Source organism: Cryptomeria japonica, unplaced genomic scaffold (assembly GCF_030272615.1).
Source record: "Cryptomeria japonica unplaced genomic scaffold, Sugi_1.0 HiC_scaffold_113, whole genome shotgun sequence".
In the NCBI taxonomy this organism is placed as follows: Eukaryota; Viridiplantae; Streptophyta; class Pinopsida; order Cupressales; family Cupressaceae; genus Cryptomeria; species Cryptomeria japonica.
The window spans coordinates 372,501-392,500 of NW_026728935.1; the positions used below are offsets into that span (position 1 = coordinate 372,501).

At 60.1% G+C, this 20,000-nt stretch overlaps 2 non-coding genes across 2 annotated transcripts; both read right to left on the reverse strand.

Annotated features, from left to right (window-relative positions):
- Positions 1-277: 277 nt before the first annotated feature.
- LOC131865508 (5S ribosomal RNA) lies at positions 278-396 on the reverse strand. The gene has a single exon (XR_009364228.1). It is a non-coding gene; the product is annotated as a 5S ribosomal RNA (ribosomal RNA).
- A 5,915-nt stretch (positions 397-6,311) lies between these two features.
- On the reverse strand, positions 6,312-6,430 carry LOC131865513 (5S ribosomal RNA). Its single transcript, XR_009364233.1, has one exon. It is a non-coding gene; the product is annotated as a 5S ribosomal RNA (ribosomal RNA).
- Positions 6,431-20,000: the final 13,570 nt, after the last annotated feature.

Below are 20,000 nucleotides of genomic sequence, written 5' to 3' on the forward strand. Positions count from 1 at the left end.
CAACGTGCGCGACTCGACCGAGCGCGCACTGGCCGAGGTGCACACCGATTTCACCTGGGTGCGCGCGCAGCACCTCGGGCGCACCGGGGTGCGCGCACAACGCCCGGGTTGCACCGTGGCCTGTGTGCTCGGGGCGCCTCGGGTGCGCGCTCGGTGTCGCCCCCGCGCGCGCGGTAGTGCGGGCAGCGCACCCCGGCCCGGCCCGGCCCCGACGAGAACGCAAACGGGCAAAAGGTTTATTCAAATAGCATTGCGACGCCCGGCGAAAAACTAAAAAAGGGTGCAACACCGGGACTTCCCGGGAGGTCACCCATCCCAGTACTACTCCGGCCCAAGCGCGCTTAACTGCTGAGTTCTGATGGGATCCGGTGCACTAACGCTGGTATGATCGCACCCGTTATGAGCTTGTCGCAGTGTGTACTTAGCAAACCGCGACCCACGTGCGAATCCACCCCGGCCACCCACCCCCGTCGAGGTGCACACCCTCCCTCGCGAAGTGCGCCCCGTTCGCCAAGTGTGAGCCCTGCCCGGGTGCGCGCACCTTGCTAGGGCGTCGGGTGTGCACCCGGCCCGGCCTACGTGCGTGCACCTGGACGGGGCGTCGTGTGCGTGCAGTGTCCCGTCTGCAACGCGGTGCCCACACACCACCTCGGGCGCAACGACCTGCGCTCACATGTGGGCCGAGTGCACCTTGGTGCATGTTCGGGGCGCCTCGGGTGCACGCTCGATCTTGCCCCGGTGCACCAAGGCGCTCGGTTTGCCCCGGGTGCGCACTTGGTGCAAGGTGGGCACCCAAAATAGGGATCAAGCACCAAAACACAAGTTTCGGGATGCAAAATGGGACCCAAGGACCACAAATGCGTTCCAAGACCCATGATGGGTCCACGAGAACAAAAATGTGTTCCGAGACTTAATAAACAAATATTGGGTTTTAGGAGAAGAAACATGCTCTGATGCCCAAAACGAGAATCGACCCCGAAAAGGCCACAGGCCAAAAGTGGGATGCGAGACAAAAAAAAATGGGACCCGAGGACCAAAATTGGGTTCCCAGGTCGAAGACAGGGCAACCGGACAAGAAACGACCTCTAAGGCTCGAAATGAGTCCCGACGACTAAAACTTGACAAGAAGCACCCATCAGGCACCCAACTCGACACCCATGGGATGCCGACCCACCCGGGCTTCCACCTAGCACACCTTGGCACCCACCCACCCTCGCACCCAACCTCGCACCCAACTTAGCACCTTTGAACCCACATTGGCACTCACCCTGACCCTGGCACCTTGGAACCCACATTGGCACTCACCTTGACCCTGGCACCCACCTTTGCACTCACCTTGGGACCCACCCTGGCTCCCACCTCGGCACCCACCCAGACACCCACCTTGGTTCCTTGGCACCCACCTTGGATCCTTGGCACCCACCCCGACACCCACCTTGGCACGCAACTTGGCTACTTGCCACCCACCTTGGCTCCTTGACGCCCACCCCGACAACCACCCCGTGACCTACCCTGGCTAGGGTTGGTGCACACCCACCCTGGTGCCCACCTTGGCACCCACCCCATGACCCACCTTGGCACGCACCTTAGTACCCACCCCGTTACCCACCCTAGGACCCACCCCGTGACCCACCTTGGCCAGGGTGGGTGCCTTGGTGCGCACAACTTGCCTGGGCTGCACACCAGGGCGGGCTCAAGATGGCACCCGCGTTCCGTTTTTTTCACTATCTTTCAAAACGGAAATTTTAAAATCTCGTTTTTTTTTTTTTTTTGCCTTTTCTGGAAATTAGTGAAGGCAGCGCATCAAAGGTGCGCAATGCTGGTGCGAACCCGGGAGCGCTCCGATGTGTGCTCCAAGGTGCGGCGTGCACGAAGTCCGAGCCCGGCTTGCCCCGGGTGCGCACCTCGCGTGCACCTTCGCCGGGGTGAGCACCTTGGCTGGGTTGCGCGCCCTGGTGCGCACCAAGGAGCGCTCTGAAGTGTGCTCCAAGGTGCGGCGTGCACGAAGTCGGAGCTCGGTTTGCCCCGGGTGTGCACCTCGGGTGCGCACCTCGCGTGCACCTTCGCTGCGGTGGGCACCTTGGCTGGGTTGCGCGCCTTGGTGGGCACCATGCAGTGCACGAAGTCGGAGCCCGGTTTGCCCCGGGCGCGCACCTCCGCCAGGGTGGGCACCTTGGTGCGCACAACTTGCCTGGGCTGCGCACCAGGAAGGGCTCAAGATGGCACCCGCGTTCCGTTTTTTTCACTATCTTTCAGAACGGAAATTTTAAAATATCGTTTTTTTTTGCCTTTTCTGGAAATTAGTGAAGGCAGCGCATCAAAGGTGCGCAACGCTGGTGCGAACCTGGGAGCGCTCCGATGTGTGCTCCAAGGTGCGGCGTGCACGAAGTCGGAGCCCGGTTTGCCCCGGGTGCGCCCTGGTGGGCACCATGGTGCGCACCAAGGAGCGCTCCGAAGTGTGCTCCAAGGTGCGGCCTGCACGAAGTCGGAGCCCGGTTTGCCCCGGGTGTGCACCGCGGGTGGGCACCTTGGTGCGCATGCCTTGCCTGGGCTGCGCACCAGGGCGGGCTCAAGATGGCACCCGCGTTCCGTTTTTTTCACTATCTTTCAAAACGGAAATTTTAAAATCTCATTTTTTTTTGCCTTTTCTGGAAATTAGTGAAGGCAGCGCATCAAAGGTGCGCACCTCGCTGCCCACCACGGTGCGCAACGCCGGTGGGCACCCGGGAGTGCTTCGAAGTGTGCTCCAAGGTGCTGCGTGCACGTTGTCGGAGCCCGGTTTGCCCCGGGTGCGCACCTCGCGTGCACCTTCGTCGGGGTGGGCACCTTGGCTGGGTTTGCCCCGGCTGCGCTCCGAAGCGGGGTTATTGGAGCGCCGCCTCTTTTTTTGTCGGAGCGTTTGGTGGGGTTTCTCGCATTGGCTCTTCCCAGGCCCGGTTGCCACCTTGGCGCGCACGAAGTCGGAAGTAGGGTTAATTGCCCGGGTGCGCACCTTTGCCAGGGTGGGCACCTTACCTGGGCTGTGCACCCGGGCGGGCTCAAGATGGCACCCGCGTTCCGTTTTTTTCACTATCTTTCAAAACGGAAATTTTAAAATCTCCTCTTTTTTTTGCCTTTTCTGGAAATTAGTGAAGGCAGCGCATCAAAGGTGCGCACCTCGCTGCCCACCTTGGTGTGCTCTGAGGTGCGCACCCGGGAGCGCTACGAAGTGTGCTCCAAGGTGCGGCGTGCACGTTGTCGGAGCCCGGTTTGCCCCGGGTGCGCACCTCGCCTGCACCTTGGCCGGGGTGGGCACCCTGGCTGGGTTTGCCCAGGGTGCGCTCCGAAGCGGGGTTACTGGAGCGCCCCCTCTTTTTTTGTCAGAGCGTTTGGTGGGGTTTCTCGCATTGGCTCTTCCCAGGCCCGGTTGTTGGGTGCGCTCCCACCCTGGCGCGCGCGAAGTTGGAAGTTGGGTTAATTGCCCGGGCGCGCACCTTCGCCAGGGTGGGCACCTTGGTGCGCACACCTTGGCTGGGCTGCGCACCAGGGCGGGCTCAAGATGGCACCAGCATTCCCTTTTTCTCACTATCTTTCAAAACGGAAATTTTAAAATCTCGTTTTCTTTTGCCTTTTATGGAAATTAGTGAAGGCATCGCATCAAAGGTGCGCACCTCGCTGCCCACCTTGGTGTGCTCCGAGGTGCCCACCACGGTGCGCTCCGAGGTGCCCACCACGGTGCGCAACGCCGGTGCGAACCCGGGAGCGCCCCGATGTGTGCTCCAAGGTGCGGCGTGCACGAAGCCGGACCCCGGTTTGCCCCGGGTGCGCACCTCGCGTGCACCTTGGTGCGCACACCTTGGCTGGGTTGCGCGGCCTGGTGGGCACCATGGTGCGCACCAAGGAGCGCTCCGAAGTGTGCTCCAAGGTGCGGCGTGCACGAAGTCCTAGCCCGGTTTGCCCCGGGTGCGCACCTTCGCCGCGGTGGGCACCATGGCGTGCACGAAGTCGGAGCCCGGTTTGCCCCGGGTGCGCACCTCGCGTGCACCTTCGCCGGGGTGGGCACCTCGGCTGGGTTGCGCGCCCTGGTGCGCACCAAGGAGCGCTCCGAAGTGTGCTCCAAGGTGCGGCGTGCACGAAGTCGGAGCCCGGTTTGCCCCGGGTGCGCACCTTCGCCGCGGTGGGCACCCTGGTGCGCACCATGGCGTGCACGAAGTCGGAGCCCGGTTTGCCCCGGGTGCGCACCTCGCGTGCACCTTCGGCGGGGTTGCGCGCCCTGGTGCGCACCAAGGAGCGCTCCGAAGTGTGCTCCAAGGTGCGGCGTGCACGAAGTCGGAGCCCGGTTTGCCCCGGGTGCGCACCTCGCGTGCACCTTCGGCGGGGTTGCGCGCCCTGGTGGGCACCATGGTGCGCACCAAGGAGCGCTCCGAAGTGTGCTCCAAGGTGCGGCGTGCACGAAGTCGGAGCCCGGTTTGCCCCGGGTGCGCACCTCGCGTGCACCTTCGCCGCGGTGGGCACCATGGCGTGCACGAAGTCGGAGCCCGGTTTGCCCCGGGTGCGCACCTCGCGTGCACCTTCGCCGGGGTGGGCACCTCGGCTGGGTTGCGCGCCCTGGTGCGCACCAAGGAGCGCTCCGAAGTGTGCTCCAAGGTGCGGCGTGCACGAAGTCGGAGCCCGGTTTGCCCCGGGTGCGCACCTCGCGTGCACCTTCGCCGCGGTGGGCACCATGGCGTGCACGAAGTCGGAGCCCGGTTTGCCTCGGGTGCGCACCCCGCGTGCACCTTCGCCGGGGTGGGCACCTCGGCTGGGTTGCGCGCCCTGGTGCGCACCAAGGAGCGCTCCGAAGTGTGCTCCAAGGTGCGGCGTGCACGAAGTCGGAGCCCGGTTTGCCCCGGGTGCGCACCTCGCGTGCACCTTCGCCGCGGTGGGCACCTTGGCTGGGTTGGGCACCATTGAGCGCTCCGAAGTGTGCTCCAAGGTGCGCACCATGGCCCTCCAAGGTGCGCAGCATGGCGTGCACGAAGTCGGAGCCCGGTTTGCCCCGGGTGCGCACCTCGCGTGCACCTTCGCCAGGGTGGGCACCTCGGTGCGCACACCTTCTCAATGTTTTCTTGCCTTTTCTGGAAATTGGTGAAGGCAGCGCATCAAAGGTGCGCACCTCGGTGTGCTCCGAGGTGCGAACCCGAGAGCGCTCCGAGGTGCCCATGAAGTCGAAAGTCGGGTTAATTGCATTGTTTTCCCCGGGTGCGCTCCGAGGTGCGCAACATCGGTGCGCACCAAGGAGGGCTCCGAAGTGTGCTCCAAGGTGCGCACGATTCGGAGCTCGGTTTGCCCGGGGTGCGCACACCTTGGCTGGGTTGCGCACCCTTTGTGCGCTCCAAGGTGCGCACGAAGTCGGAGCTCGGTTTGCCCCGGGTGCGCACCTTCGCCAGGGTGCGCACCTTGATGCGCACGCCTTGGCTGGGCTGCGCACCTTGGTGGGCGCCATGGTGCGCACCTTTCGTGCGCTCCAAGGTGCGCACGAAGTCGGAGCTCGGTTTGCCCCGGGTGCGCACCTTGGTGGGCGCCATGGTGCACTCCGAGGTGCCCAAGATTGGTGCGCAACAAGGAGCGCTCCGAAGTGCGCTCCAAGGTGCGCAGGTGCGCGCGAAGTCGAAAGTTGGGTTAATTGTCCGGTTTGCCTCGGGTGCGCACCTTGCGTGCACCTTCGCCAGGGTGGGCGCCTTGGTGCGCACACCTTGGCTGGGCTGCGCACCCGGGCGCGCACACCTTGGCACCCGCGTTTCCTTCATTTTAAATTTTTTTTTTTTACAATCTCTCAAGTGGGAAATTCTATAATCTCAACTTTTTTTGCCTTTTCAGGAAACTTTTGAATGGAGCGCATCATTGGTGCGCTCCGAAGTGTGCTCCAAGGTGCGCACCTCTGGTGTGCTCCAAAGCTCTCTCCAGCTGCGTGCACCTGCCCCGGCCGCGCACCCGGCCCCGCCCAGCTTCGCTCACCTGTCCCGGGCGTCTGGTGCGGAACCTTAGAGTAAGAAACATCACCGTGCACCTTGGCCAACGTGCGCGACTCGACCGAGCGCGCACTGGCCGAGGTGCACACCGATTTCACCTGGGTGCGCGCGCAGCACCTCGGGCGCACCGGGGTGCGCGCACAACGCCCGGGTTGCACCGTGGCCTGTGTGCTCGGGGCGCCTCGGGTGCGCGCTCGGTGTCGCCCCCGCGCGCGCGGTAGTGCGGGCAGCGCACCCCGGCCCGGCCCGGCCCCGACGAGAACGCAAACGGGCAAAAGGTTTATTCAAATAGCATTGCGACGCCCGGCGAAAAACTAAGAAAGGGTGCAACACCGGGACTTCCCGGGAGGTCACCCATCCTAGTACTACTCCGGCCCAAGCGCGCTTAACTGCGGAGTTCTGATGGGATCCGGTGCACTAACGCTGGTATGATCGCACCCGTTATGAGCTTGTCGCAGTGTGTACTTAGCAAACCGCGACCCACGTGCGAATCCACCCCGGCCACCCACCCCCGTCGAGGTGCACACCCTCCCTCGCGAAGTGCGCCCCGTTCGCCAAGTGTGAGCCCTGCCCGGGTGCGCGCACCTTGCTAGGGCGTCGGGTGTGCACCCGGCCCGGCCTACGTGCGTGCACCTGGACGGGGCGTCGTGTGCGTGCAGTGTCCCGTCTGCAACGCGGTGCCCACACACCACCTCGGGCGCAACGACCTGCGCTCACATGTGGGCCGAGTGCACCTTGGTGCATGTTCGGGGCGCCTCGGGTGCACGCTCGATCTTGCCCCGGTGCACCAAGGCGCTCGGTTTGCCCCGGGTGCGCACTTGGTGCAAGGTGGGCACCCAAAATAGGGATCAAGCACCAAAACACAAGTTTCGGGATGCAAAATGGGACCCAAGGACCACAAATGCGTTCCAAGACCCATGATGGGTCCACGAGAACAAAAATGTGTTCCGAGACTTAATAAACAAATATTGGGTTTTAGGAGAAGAAACATGCTCTGATGCCCAAAACGAGAATCGACCCCGAAAAGGCCACAGGCCAAAAGTGGGATGCGAGACAAAAAAAAATGGGACCCGAGGACCAAAATTGGGTTCCCAGGTCGAAGACAGGGCAACCGGACAAGAAACGACCTCTAAGGCTCGAAATGAGTCCCGACGACTAAAACTTGACAAGAAGCACCCATCAGGCACCCAACTCGACACCCATGGGATGCCGACCCACCCGGGCTTCCACCTAGCACACCTTGGCACCCACCCACCCTCGCACCCAACCTCGCACCCAACTTAGCACCTTTGAACCCACATTGGCACTCACCCTGACCCTGGCACCTTGGAACCCACATTGGCACTCACCTTGACCCTGGCACCCACCTTTGCACTCACCTTGGGACCCACCCTGGCTCCCACCTCGGCACCCACCCAGACACCCACCTTGGTTCCTTGGCACCCACCTTGGATCCTTGGCACCCACCCCGACACCCACCTTGGCACGCAACTTGGCTACTTGCCACCCACCTTGGCTCCTTGACGCCCACCCCGACAACCACCCCGTGACCTACCCTGGCTAGGGTTGGTGCACACCCACCCTGGTGCCCACCTTGGCACCCACCCCATGACCCACCTTGGCACGCACCTTAGTACCCACCCTGTTACCCACCCTAGGACCCACCCCGTGACCCACCTTGGCCAGGGTGGGTGCACCCACCCTGGTGCCCACCTTGGCACCCACCCATCCTAGCACCCAGCCTGTGACCGGGCTTGGAACCCAACCTTGCACCCGTCTTGGCCAGTGTGGGTGCGCACCCATCCTGGCACCCACGTTGTGACACACCCTTTAACCCACGCACCCTAGCAGCCACGTTGGCACCCACCTTGGAACACAACCTAGCAACTTGGCACCCACCCCGTGACCCACCTTGGCATCCACCATAGCAGTCGCCCACTTGGCACCCACCTTGGAACCCAAGTTGGCACCCACCTCGGCACCCACCTTGACACTTGTGGACCCACCTTGCCACTCACCCTAGCATCGACCCATCCTAGCACCCACCCTGGCACCTTTGCACCCTAGCACTCACCCATCCTAGCACCTAACCTGTGACCCACCTTGACACTCACCCTCGCACCCACCTTGGAACCCAACCTAGCACCCACCCACCCTGACACCAACCCTAGCACCTACCCACCCTTGCACCCACCCTGTGACCCATCTTGGCACCCACCCATCCTACCACTCAACCTATCACCCACCTTCTCACCCACCTTGGCATCCACCTTAGCACCCACCCACACTGGCACCTTGGCACCCACCTCGGGCAAGGTGGGTGCACACCCACCCTGACACCCAATTTAGAACCAACCGAGCATGTTACCCACCTTGGCACCCACATTGCAGCCCACCCTAGTACCCACCCTATGACCCACATTGGCATCCACACCCTAGCACCCAGGCACCTCGACACCCGCCTTGACACGCACCCTAGCACTAAACCTGTGACCCACCTTGGAACTCACCCTAGAACCCACCCACCCTGTGAACCACCTTGGCATCCACCTTAGCACCCACCCACCTTGGCACCCACTCTAGCACTCACCCATCCTAACACCCAACTTGTTACCCACCTTGGCACCCGCCCTCGCGTCCACCTTGAAACCCACCCTAGCACCCACCCACGCAGGAGCCCACCTTGGCACCCAACCTAACACCCACGCATCCTGGCACCCAACTTGTGACCCACCTTGGAACCCACCCTAGTACCCACCTTTGAACCCACTATATCACCAACCCACCTTGGCACCCACCCTATGACCCTCTTTGGAATCCACCCTAGCACGCACCCACCCTGGCACCCACCATGGAGCGCACCCTAGCACCCACCCACCTCGGCACGCACCTCAACACCCACCTTGGTGTGCGCACTGCGCCAACCTCTCAAAGACCCTATGTGGTGCGCTCCAAAGTGTACACCTTTGGTGCGCTCCAAGGTGCGCACCTTTGGTGCACACCGAGGTGCACACCAAAGTGTGCACCGAGGTGAGCACCAAAGTGCACTCCAAGGTGCACACCAAGGCGTGCACCTTTGGTGCGGTCAATGCAAACGAATTCGGAAGTTGGGGTCGATGTCCTAATCGCTGCTGCAGACTACACGTATGAGAATCGGACAAATAGCTTTATATAGGGGAGGTGTTGCGTTTGATGGGTCGACTCCCCTGGTTGTGTGCACTGCACCAACTTCAAAGACCCTGTCTTGTTTAAGAAGTCAAAAGTTGGGGTGGATGTCCTAATCATTGCTGCAGTCTACGCATGTATGAGAATCAGACAAATAGCTTATATAGGGGAGGTGTTGCATTCGGTGGGTTGACTCCCCTGGTTGTGCGCACTGCGCCAACCTCAAAGACCCCGCATAGCAGAAGAAGTCGGAAGTCGGATTTTGGTGAGCACCAAGGCGTGCACCTTTGGTGCGGTCAACGCAGACGAATTCAGAAGTTGGGGTGGATGTCCTAATCGTTGTTGCAGGCTACACATGTATGAGAATCAGACAAATAGCTTATATAGGGGAGGTGTTGGGTTTGATGGGTCAACTCCCTTGGTTGTGCGCATTACGCCAACCTCAAAGACCTTGTTTTCGTTAAGAAGTCAAAAGTTGGGGTCAATGTCCTAATGGCTCCTGTAGGCTACACATGTATGAGAATCGGACAAATAGCTTATATAGGGGAGGTGTTGGGTTTGATGGGTCGACTCCCCTGGTTGTGCGCATTACGTCAACCTCAAAGACCTTGTTTTCGTTAAGAAGTCAAAAGTTGGGGTCGATGTCCTAATTGCTCCTGTAGACTACACATGTATGAGAATCAGACAAATAGCTTATATAGGGGAGGTGTTGGGTTTGATGGGTTGACTCCCCTAGTTGTTCGCATTACACCAACCTCAAAGACCTTGTTTTCGTTTAGAAGCCGAAAGTTGGGGTCGATGTCCTAATTGCTCCTGCAGGCTACGCATGTATGAGAATCAGACAAATAGCTTATATAGGGGAGGTGTTGGGTTTGATGGGTCGACTCCCCTGGTTGTGCGCATTGCGCCAACCTCAAAGACCCTGCATTGCGGATGAAGTCGAAAGTCAGAGTTTGGTGTGCTACAAGGTGTGGTCGAAGGTGCTCACCTAGGTGTGCACCTTTGGAGCGCAGGAAAAGTGCCCTCCAAAAGTGCGCACCTTTGGAGTGCACAAAAGTGCCCTCCAAAAGTGCGCACCTTTGGAGCGCACAAAAGTGCCCTCCAAAAAGTGCCCTCCAAAAGTGCGCACCTTTGGAGCGCACAAAAGTGCCCTCCAAAAAGTGCCCTCCAAAAGTGCGCACCTTTGGAGTGCAGAAAAGTGCCCTCCAAAAGTGTGCACCTTTGGAGTGCACAAAAGTGCCCTCCAAAAGTGCGCACCTTTGGAGCGCAGAAAAGTGCCCTCCAAAAAGTGCCCTCCAAAAGTGCGCACCTTTGGAGCGCAGAAAAGTGCCCTCCAAAAAGTGCCCTCCAAAAGTGCGCACCTTTGGAGCGCAGAAAAGTGCCCTCCAAAAAGTGCCCTCCAAAAGTGCGCACCTTTGGAGCGCAGAAAAGTGCCCTCCAAAAAGTGCCCTCCAAAAGTGCGCACCTTTGGAGCGCACAAAAGTGCCCTCCAAAAAGTGCCCTCCAAAAGTGCGCACCTTTGGAGCGCACAAAAGTGCCCTCCAAAAGTGCGCACCTTTGGAGCGCACAAAAGTGCCCTCCAAAAGTGCGCACTTTTGGTGCGCACCAAGGCGCTGGTTCGGTCGTTGCAGGCGAGTTCGGAAGTTGGGGTCGATGTCCTGAGCGGAGGTGCAAACTACACAGGTGTCGGAATCGGACAAATAGCTTATATAGGGGAGGTGTATGCTTCGATGGGTCGACTCCCCAGGTTGAGCGCACCGCGCCAACCTCAAAGACCCTACGGTATGGATGAAGTCGGAAGTTGGGTCCGATGACCGATTCGATTAGTAGGTATGCTCATGAGGTCGGAATTTGGGTCCGATGACCTGCCATGTGCAGGAAGGCGAATGTTGGCACTGTGCGTTGCAAGGTGCACACCAAGGTGCTGGTGCGGTCTTTTTAGTCGAGTTCGGAAGTTGGGGTCGATGTCCTGATCGGAGGTGCAAGCTACACAGGTGTGGGAATCGGACAAATAGCTTATATAGGGGAGGTGTATGCTTCGTTGGGTCGACTCCCCGGGTTGAGCGCACCGCGCCAACCTCAAAGACCCTACGGTATGGATGAAGTCGGAAGTTGGGTCCGATGACCGATTCGATATGTAGGCATACTCGCGAGGTCGGAATTTGGGTCCGATGACCTGCCATGTGCAGGAAGGCGAATGTTGGCACTGTGCGTTGCAAGGTGCGCACCAAGGCGCTGGTTCGGTCGTTGCAGGCGAGTTCGGAAGTTGGGGTCGATGTCCTGATCGGAGGTGCAAACTACACAGGTGTGGGAATCGGACAAATAGCTTATATAGGGGAGGTGTATGCTTCGTTGGGTCGACTCCCCGGGTTGAGCGCACCGCGCCAACCTCAAAGACCCTACGGTATGGATGAAGTCGGAAGTTGTGTCCGATGACCGATTCGATATGTAGGCATACTCGCGAGGTCGGAATTTGGGTCCGATGACCTGCCATGTGCAGGAAGGCGAATGTTGGGACTGTGCGTCGCAAGGTGCGCACCAAGGCGCTGGTGCCGTCGTTGCAGTCGAGTTCGGAAGTTGGGGTCGATGTCCTGGTCAGAGGTGCAAACTACACAGGTGTGGGAATCGGACAAATAGCTTATATAGGGGAGGTGTATGCTTCGATGGGTCGACTCCCCGGGTTGAGCGCACCGCGCCAACCTCAAAGACCCTACAGTATGGATGAAGTCGGAAGTTGGGTCCGATGACCGATTCGATACGTAGGCATATTGGCGAGGTCTGAATTTGTGTCCGATGACCTGCCATGCGCAGGAAGGCGGAATTTGGGTCCGATGACCGAGTTGATGGCGTGCCATGCGCAGAAAGGCGGAATTTGGGTCCGATGACCGAGTTGATGTTGATGGCCCGCCATGCACAGGAAGGCGGAATTTGGGTCCGATGACCGATTTGAAGGCGTGCCATGCGCAGAAAGGCGGAGTTTGGGTCCGATGACCGAGTTGATATTGATGGCCCGCCATGCGCAGGAAGGCAGAATTTGGGTCCGATGACCTGACATACGCATGGAGTCCGACTCGGGGGCCGATGTTCGATTCGATGACTTGCATTGTGGGTAAAGTCGGAAGTTGTGGTCTTTGACCCGATTCGATGACCAGACTTCGGCTGCTTGAGAATCGGACAAATAACTTATATAGGGGAGGTAGTGTTCTCGAGCATCCTCCCCCCGTGCCCGTTTATGTCGATTGATGCTGGTGCTCGACTGGTTGGAGCGCTCGGATGCAAAAATCTTGCACCAGGATTTATCGATTGTGATGGACACGGCAAGTCTCCTGATTGCTATGCAGGAGCTCATCGTGAATCTCTATGCGGCCTTGGTATGGACTCGACCTGCGGAATGGTTCGGCAATGGTAGTCGCTCCAACACGTCCTTGCAATGGCCACAGAGGTGATTCGACTAGAGCTCCAGTCTAGCTTTTGGGTTGCTTGGCGGACTGGTATAGCCGCGATCGAGTTCCGGCCATGAACGTTTTAGATAGCTCTTGGGCTTTCTGGGACGGAAGTCGGAAGTTTGGGCTGTTGTCCGATTTGATGACCATTCTTCGGATGTGTGAGAATCGGACAAATAACTTATATAGGGGACTGTGTTGTCTCACGCAGCCCCCTCCGTGCCCCTCTATCTCGACCGATGTTGGTGCTTGAAAGGGTTGGGATCGCTCGGATTTATAAACGTGCACCACCATTTGTCGAGTGTGAGGGACGCGGCAGGTCTCCTAAATGCTATACGGGCGCTCTCTGAGAATCTCTATCCGGCCTCGACACAGACTAGTCTTGCTGAATGGTTTGGCACTGGTAGTCGATCCAACACGTCGTTGTTGTGGCCGCCTAGGCGATTCGATTCGAGCCCCCGTCTAGCTTTTGGGTTGCTTGGCGGATTTTGCCCTATCCGCAAGTGAGCTCGGTCCCTAAACGTTCGAGAAACCCGATTGCTATGCGCCGACTCTCTTTCTTGCGAGCCTCCATCTAGCTTTTGGGTCTCTACGGAACGGAAGTCGGAATCTGGGACCGTTGTTTGATTCGACGAGGCAGACTACGGTTGTGCGAGAATCGGACAAATAACTTATATAGGGGAGGTGTTGACTGGAGCATTCTCCCCCGTGCCCCTCTAACTCGACCAATGCTGGCGCTCGAACGGTGGTAGCGCTCGGATTTTCGTTGAGCGCCAGCATTGGTCGATTTAGAGGGGCATGCGAGATTCCCGAATGCTATGCGAGGGCTCTAACGGAAATGTCTATTGGTTTCGGTATGGATGCAATTGCGAGTGGTTCGGCAAAGGTAGTCGTTCCGATGCGTCCATGTCGTGGCCAAATCGATAATTCGATTTGAGCCCTCGTATAGCATTTGGGTCTCTCGATGTGATTCCGCATTCCAGTCCCTTTGGGCACTGCTTGAGCCGCATCCCAGGGGGTTCCCTTCCCAATAATCTGCCTTGCAACCCGATTGCTATGCGGTGAGGCTCCTCGGCCGCCTCGGAACTATCTGTGTATCAGACGCATCGCGGGATAAGGGGTTGGCAACGGTAGTCGCCCCAAGCGCGTCCGATGCTTGGACCATTCCGAGGCGGCCCTGAAGCCTCTTCCATCTAGCCGTTGGGTCCTTCTCGCCGCATCCCTTGCCTCGCACCCCGATTGCTATGCGGTGAGGCTCCTCGGCCGCCTTGGAACTATCTGTGTATCAGACGCATCGCGGGATAAGGGGTTGTCACTGGTAGTCGCCCCAAGCGCGTCCGATGCTTGGACCATTCCGAGGCGGCCCTGAAGCCTCTTCCGTCTAGCCGTTGGGTCCTTCTCGCCGCATCCCTCGACTCGCACCCCGATTGCTATGCGGTGAGGCTCCTCGGCCGCCTTGGAACTATCTGTGTATCGGACGCGTCGCGGGATAAGGGGTTGTCACTGGTAGTCGCCCCAAGCGCGTCCGATGCTTGGACCATTCCGAGGCGGCCCTGAAGCCTCTTCCGTCTAGCCGTTGGGTCCTTCTCGCCGCATCCCTCGCCTCGCACCCCGATTGCTATGCGGTGAGGCTCCTCGGCCGCCTTGGAACTATCTGTGTATCGGACGCGTCGCGGGATAAGGGGTTGTCACTGGTAGTCGCCCCAAGCGCGTGCGATGCATGGACCATTCCCAGGCGGCCCTGAAGCCTCTTCCGTCTAGCCGTTGGGTCCTTCTCGCCGCATCCCTCGCCTCGCACCCCGATTGCTATGCGGTGAGGCTCCTCGGCCGCCTTGGAACTATCTGTGTATCGGACGCGTCGCGGGATAAGGGGTTGTCACTGGTAGTCGCCCCAAGCGCGTCCGATGCTTGGACCATTCCGAGGCGGCCCTGAAGCCTCTTCCGTCTAGCCGTTGGGTCCTTCTCGCCGCATCCCTCGCCTCGCACCCCGATTGCTATGCGGTGAGGCTCCTCGGCCGCCTTGGAACTATCTGTGTATCGGACGCGTCGCGGGATAAGGGGTTGTCACTGGTAGTCGCCCCAAGCGCGTCCGATGCTTGGACCATTCCGAGGCGGCCCTGAAGCCTCTTCCGTCTAGCCGTTGGGTCCTTCTCGCCGCATCCCTCGCCTCGCACCCCGATTGCTATGCGGTGAGGCTCCTCGGCCGCCTTGGAACTATCTGTGTATCGGACGCGTCGCGGGATAAGGGGTTGTCACTGGTAGTCGCCCCAAGCGCGTCCGATGCTTGGACCATTCCGAGGCGGCCCTGAAGCCTCTTCCGTCTAGCCGTTGGGTCCTTCTCGCCGCATCCCTCGCCTCGCACCCCGATTGCTATGCGGTGAGGCTCCTCGGCCGCCTTGGAACTATCTGTGTATCGGACGCATCGCGGGATAAGGGGTTGTCACTGGTAGTCGCCCCAAGCGCGTCCGATGCTTGGACCATTCCGAGGCGGCCCTGAAGCCTCTTCCGTCTAGCCGTTGGGTCCTTCTCGCCGCATCCCTCGCCTCGCACCCCGATTGCTATGCGGTGAGGCTCCTCAGCCGCCTTGGAACTATCTGTGTATCGGACGCGTCGCGGGATAAGGGGTTGTCACTGGTAGTCGCCCCAAGCGCGTCCGATGCTTGGACCATTCCGAGGCGGCCCTGAAGCCTCTTCCGTCTAGCCGTTGGGTCCTTCTCGCCGCATCCCTCGCCTCGCACCCCGATTGCTATGCGGTGAGGCTCCTCGGCCGCCTTGGAACTATCTGTGTATCGGACGCGTCGCGGGATAAGGGGTTGTCACTGGTAGTCGCCCCAAGCGCGTCCGATGCTTGGACCATTCCGAGGCGGACCTGAAGCCTCTTCCGTCTAGCCGTTGGGTCCTTCTCGCCGCATCCCTCGCCTCGCACCCCGATTGCTATGCGGTGAGGCTCCTCGGCCGCCTTGGAACTATCTGTGTATCGGACGCGTCGCGGGATAAGGGGTTGTCACTGGTAGTCGCCCCAAGCGCGTCCGATGCTTGGACCATTCCGAGGCGGCCCTGAAGCCTCTTCCGTCTAGCCGTTGGGTCCTTCTTGCCGCATCCCTCGCCTCGCACCCCGATTGCTATGCGGTGAGGCTCCTCGGCCGCCTTGGAACTATCTGTGTATCGGACGCGTCGCGGGATAAGGGGTTGTCACTGGTAGTCGCCCCAAGCGCGTCCGATGCTTGGACCATTCCGAGGCGGCCCTGAAGCCTCTTCCGTCTAGCCGTTGGGTCCTTCTCGCCGCATCCCTCGCCTCGCACCCCGATTGCTATGCGGTGAGGCTCCTCGGCCGCCTTGGAACTATCTGTGTATCGGACGCATCGCGGGATAAGGGGTTGTCACTGGTAGTCGCCCCAAGCGCGTCCGATGCTTGGACCATTCCGAGGCGGCCCTGAAGCCTCTTCCGTCTAGCCGTTGGGTCCTTCTCGCCGCATCCCTCGCCTCGCACCCCGATTGCTATGCGGTGAGGCTCCTCGGCCGCCTTGGAACTATCTGTGTATCGGACGCGTCGCGGGATAAGGGGTTGTCACTGGTAGTCGCCCCAAGCGCGTCCGATGCTTGGACCATTCCGAGGCGGACCTGAAGCCTCTTCCGTCTAGCCGTTGGGTCCTTCTCGCCGCATCCCTCGCCTCGCACCCCGATTGCTATGCGGTGAGGCTCCTCGGCCGCCTTGGAACTATCTGTGTATCGGACGCGTCGCGGGATAAGGGGTTGTCACTGGTAGTCGCCCCAAGCGCGTCCGATGCTTGGACCATTCCGAGGCGGCCCTGAAGCCTCTTCCGTCTAGCCGTTGGGTCCTTCTCGCCGCATCCCTCGCCTCGCACCCCGATTGCTATGCGGTGAGGCTCCTCGGCCGCCTTGGAACTATCTGTGTATCGGACGCGTCGCGGGATAAGGGGTTGTCACTGGTAGTCGCCCCAAGCGCGTCCGATGCTTGGACCATTCCGAGGCGGACCTGAAGCCTCTTCCCTCTAGCCGTTGGGGCTTTCTCGCCGCATCCCTCGCCTCGCACCCCGATTGCTATTCGGTGAGGCTCCTCGGCCGCCTTGGAACTATCTGTGTATCGGACGCATCGCGGGATAAGGGGTTGGCAGTGGTAGTCGCCCCAAGCGCGTCCGATGCTTGGACCATTCCGAGGCGGCCCTGCAGCCTCTTCCGTCTAGCCGTTGGGGCCATCTCGCTGCATCCCCCACCTCGCACCACGATTGCTATGCGGTGAGGCTCCTTGGCCGCCTCGGAACTATCTGTGTATCGGACGCATCGCGGGATAAGGGGTTGTCACTGGTAGTCGCCCCAAGCGCGTCCGATGCTTGGACTATTCCGAGGCGGCCCTGCAGCCTCTTCCGTCTAGCCGTTGGGGCCATCTCGCCGCATCCCCCAGCTCCTCGGCCGCCTCGGAACTATCTGTGTATCGGACGCATCGCGGGATAAGGGGTTGGCAGTGGTAGTCGCCCCAAGCGCGTTCGATGCTTGGACTATTCCGAGGCGGCCCCGCAGCCTCTTCCGTCTACCCTTTGGGGCCATCTCGCCGCATCCCTCGCCTCGCACCCCGATTGCTATGCGGTGAGGCTCCTCGGCCGCCTGGGAACTATCTTCGTATCGGATGCATCGCGGGATAAGGGGTTGTCACTGGTAGTCGCCCCAAGCGCGTCCGATGCTTGGACTATTCCGAGGCGGCCCTGTGGCCTCTTCCGTCTAGCCGTTGGGGCCATCTCGCCGCATCCCTCACCTCGCACCCCCATTGCTATGCGGTGAGGCTCCTCGGCCGCCTTGGAACTGTCTTCGTATCGGAAGCATCGCGGGATAAGGGGTTGTCACTGGTAGTCGCCCCAAGCGCGTCCGATGCTTGGACTATTCCGAGGCGGCCCTGCAGCCTCTTCCGTCTAGCCGTTGGGGCCATCTCGCCGCATCCCCCACCTCGCACCCGGATTGCTATGCGGTGAGGCTCCTCGGCCGCCTTGGAACTATCTTCGTATCGGACGCATCGCGGGATAAGGGGTTGTCACTGGTAGTCGCCCCAAGCGCGTCCGATGCTTGGACTATTCCGACGCGGCCCTGTGGCCTCTTCCGTCTAGCCGTTGGGGCCATCTCGCCGCATCCCCCACCTCGCACCCCGATTGCTATGCGGTGAGGCTCCTCGGCCGCCTTGGAACCATCTTCGTATCGGACGCATCGCGGGATGAGGGGTTGTCACTGGTAGTCGCCCCAAGTGCGTCCGATGCTTGGACCATTCCGAGGCGGCCCTGAAGCCTCTTCCGTCTAGCCGTTGGGGCCTTCCCGCCCCATCCCTCGCCTCGCACCCCCGATTGCTATGCGGTGAGGCTCCTCGGCCGCCTTGGAACCATCTGTGTATCGGACGCATCGCGGGATAAGGGGTTGGCACTGGTAGTCGCCCCAAGCGCGTCCGATGCTTGGAGCATTCCGAGGTGGCCCTGAAGCCTCTTCCGTCTAGCCGTTGGGGCCTTCCCGCCCCATCCCTCGCCTCGCACCCCGATTGATATGCGGTGAGGCTCCTCGGCCGCCTTGGAACTATCTGTGTATCGGACGCATCGCGGGATAAGGGGTTGGCACTGGTAGTCGTCCCAATCGCGTCCGATGCTTGGACCATTCCGAGGCGGCCCTGCAGCCTCTTCCGTTTAGCCGTCGGGGCCTTCCCGCCGCATCCCTCGCCTCGCATCCCGATTCCTATGCGGTGAGTCTTCTCGGCCGCCGCGGAACTATACCTGTTATTGCTACTGCATCCTTCGGCTGGTAACCTCCTCTGCCGCCTTGGAACGTTCTCTTTGTCGGACGCGTCGCGGGATAAGGGGTTGGCACTGGTAGTCGCCCCAAGCGCGCCCGATGCATAGACCGCTCCGAGTTGACCTTGCTTTCAGCCTCTCACATGCATAGACCTCTCTGAGTCGACCCTGCAGCCTCTCACGTTTAGCCTTTGGAATCTCGCCTCACAACATGATTGCTATCCTTGATGCATCCCTTGCCTCGAGCCCTGATTGCTTTCTTGGCTGCATCCCTCCTCTCCTCACAGCCCGGTTGTCATCACTGCTTCATCCGTCGCTTCATGCATTCTGGCTGCTGGGCCCTTCCCACCGCACACCTCGATTGCTATCTCTTCTGCATCACACACCCCGATTGCTATCTCTGCTACATCCCTCGGCTCTCACTTCTGCATCCTTCGCCTCCCACCTCGATTGCTATCAATGCTGCATCCGTAACCTCACACCCCGATTGCTATGCGGGGAGGCTCCTTGGCCGCCTTGGAAATTTCTGTGTGTCGGACGCACCGCGGGATAAGGGGTTGGCACTGGTAGTCGCCCCAAGTGCGCCCGATTCTTAGACCGCTTCGAGGTGACCTCGTAGCCTCTTTCGTCCAGGCTTCCTGCCTTCAACGCCCTTTTTACACCTCGATTGCTATGCGCGGGCTCGTTGGCGTCTATCACCTCTCTGCGAAGAGTGGCACGATGATTGTTGGGGTAAATCGTAGCAGTCCGATCTCTGGCCTTGGGCCATTGTGAGGGCTGATCGATTTCCTGTGCGCATCTCGTGTTCGCCCAGTAACAGACTCGACGACTTGTAATCGGTCTTGTTCCCGATTGTTCCTGGAGGTAGTCTTCGGAACTCTTGGATTTGACCTGTCACTCGAACTGTCCTCTTCCGAGGATGCTTGTGTGTGTGTGCTTGTGCCATTTCCTTGGCGGTATTAACGAGATATTAAAGAGCGGAGTGAGCGCCTCGCCCAGCTATGTTTGGGGCTCTCACTCCCTTACCCGGTGTGCGACCGCTTTGCACGTAGGTTGCGGAGCATCGCGACTCTTTCGATGTTTGGCGGTTGTCTTCCGGTGATGCGTTGGTCCCGAAGTGCACGTTACTAGCATTTCTGCCATTGTTCTCGATCTTTGGCACGTTCCTTCGTTGCAATTGGATATATATCTCCGTTTATACGCGCAGGCTTCTCCCGCCTATTCAGCGCTGTCCCACTCTCAGCACTCTCGTGGTCTCCTTGGCTTCTCTCTCCCGTGAGCGAGCTCTCTTCTCGAGTCTTTTCCATGTCCCATGGAGGTTGCCTTGCGAAATTCGGGCACACAAACGTGACCGGATAAGAGCGGAATTGCCTATGAGGAGAAGCTCACCTTAGGGAGCAGCAATGCCGAGTGTTTCGACAGAGGGTAGAGGGGGCGTTGTTTGGGCGGTTGCACAAAAGAGTGCTACGGTTGCACTGAAGGTTGCTTCTTCGTCTCCGACGAACTCTTCGAGGCAAAAAAGCTTGTATACGGGGTCGAGGTGGGACTGTTCGTGCGAGTTGCGCCACCAAAAGTGCGTAGGGGGCATATACCTGGGAAATGGATGTCTCTGAGTGGCC